We start from the raw sequence: 2,613 nt of genomic DNA, 5'->3' as shown, positions 1-2,613 counted from the left end.
CTAGCTCTTTGATTCACAGAACAGCCCACTGATTTCACATACCCCGATGAAAAAGCTCCCGACTTTTTATGGGAGTATCGGATACTGCGAGTAGCATGTGTGTGTGTTGTCCTTGGTTTCTTGTGTTGTGCAAACCAAATCCACCCAAAACCCGCACCTCAGCAGTATGGTACGCCACAATACGTCAGCAGCGCATTTTCGTAAGTCAACGGTGAGCGACACAAGCAACCACTGCACACAGTAAGTGTGCCGTTTTGTAGTTGAACCATGGAAGTAGGAGAATGACAAAGCTTAAAATTCAAGAGACTTCAACCGTAACCTTGAATCAACAATTGCATGGGGTTTCATTGCATTTGGCCTTCACGCCTCTTTTAGAACCTCGTACCCGGGACAGTCAGTTGGGGACGACTGTTGCTTAACAGTTCTGATATGATGATTTATTTCACCTAGAAAAGGTATGATCGCAAATCAAACAAATGTGTGTTTTGATTGTATACAAGCAAACAGTGTTTTCATAACTAGGTGAAAGGCTAGAAAATAGTCCAAAACGGACTAATCTAGTCTAGCCAATCAGAACACTAGTTTAATAACATAGAAGAATTTAACAGCTGCAGTTAACAATAAACAAATAAATCAAATGGAGTGTGAAGAGAAACATTCAAATATATTTGCATAACAAAAAACCGTTCTCGAGTGAGGCCACAACATAGGAAAGACTATACGAGACAGTCATGGTCTGTCTTAAACAAAAGCTACCAGAGAAAATAATAATATAGTCGTATTACAAATTAGAGTCTTTCTGTAAAAGAAATTTTCTGTATTCTTTTTTAAATTTATTTCTCCCTTGAATATCACGTAGAGTGTTGGGTAAATTATTCCAAAGTTTCGCCCCAGCAAACATGATTGAAGACTGACCAATGCTACTATCATATTTCGGTATATGAAGATCTCCTTTAGCTTTACATCTTGTTTGATAGCCGTGATTTACATAAGTGAAATAGTTACTGAAATGACATGGTAGCCTGTTACAAAGTGTGTCATGTACAAAAATGCCAACTTGATAATCGTACTGTTTAAAGATATCAAGGATGCCTAATTTCTTGAACAGTGGTGCGGTGTGCGCATCAGACTTACTACCTGTCATGGCACGAACAATTCTTTTTTTGCACCAAGAAGATATCCATTAAGTAAGTCCTGTACGCACTTCCCCAAACCTCAAGCCCATATAAGATATGAGGTAAGACTAAAGTAGCGCCGTTATAGCTCCCGTGCTTAAAGGGACAAAGTCGGCCATTTTTCATGAATTTTGTTTGATACGAGATACTATTTATATATTGTTTGACATGTCGAAAGATAATGAATGAATGGGTGACCATGCATATATTCAACCCCGATTGTAAACGATAAATGAAATCATCGTGAAAATGAATCATCGGTCATGACAATTAATTCATTGTCGCGATGGTTTCATTTAATTTGTCTAAAACGTGGGTCGCATATATGCATGGTCACCCGTTCTTTATGTATCTTTTAACATGTCAAACAATATAAGTAGTATCTCGTATCAAACAAAATTAATGAAAAATGGCCGACTTTGTCCCTTTAAACACTGGAGCTGATGTCGTACCACTGTTCGCCTGTATGTCTGCGAACTCAGTTTCTCAAAAACAGTTGATCAGATGCAACTGAAATTAAATGTACCAGCGTTACAGTAGTTACGACTATGATGAACTGGAAAGAGTTTAGTTGAAGAGGCTTGCATAGTAAGCTGTAATTTGCATAACTAATGATTTTGACATTTGCGGATATCCCGAAAACGGCTGTCCAGAATTTGATGATATTTCATTCATGATGGCTTACTTGAGATGTCTTCGCTCAATTTTCTTCGAATGATCATGAAATTTGCACATTTGTAGTTTGTAGGGGTTTTTGCTCATGTACTTCAAACGATTTCTCTGACACAAGTCGTAGGAGAGCTTCCAATTTGTATTGAAGCTGTTTGCGGATGTAACCAGATTTGTTGAAATGATAGTGAAATTTGCATAAGGAATATTTTAGATCCGATCTTTCGCTTCATGTCAGAATATATATTCCTTTAGTCTGATAGCTTTGGACTTTGTTATTTGTATGGATGACTTCTACCAAACTGAAACAACTGAAGATAAAATTTGCAAATGTTAATTCTGGGGACCAGTATGCCAATTTTTGGGTCAAACCATCAATACCCTGAAAGTGATGAAAATTCATAATTAATGGCAAAAATGTTTCCAGTAAATTTTCAGGCCAATTTCTCCTTTTTTGTCAAAACATAACCTGCCATGACACCAATCGTCCAATGCACAAAGTAACCGGAGATCATTCAATTAACATCCGTCCATCACGTCGTGTTGAAACCGTGGACTGGGACAGAGAGCAAATGCGTCACCACCGAATGTGTCTTAGACTGGGATAGAGAGCAAATGCGTCACCAACGAATGTGTCAAGAGTCAAGAGTGAAGGCGTTGTTAAAACATCCAATCATAAACTCACGATACGGGATATGTTGATGATTTCTCACCCCCGGTTTAGCGCCGTAAGGGGTCCATATACAGTACTTCTCGCGAGCCAGAGCAT

This window comes from Ptychodera flava, chromosome 6 (assembly GCF_041260155.1).
Source record: "Ptychodera flava strain L36383 chromosome 6, AS_Pfla_20210202, whole genome shotgun sequence".
Taxonomy (NCBI): Eukaryota; Metazoa; Hemichordata; class Enteropneusta; family Ptychoderidae; genus Ptychodera; species Ptychodera flava.
Note: the sequence above shows the minus strand (reverse complement) of the source record.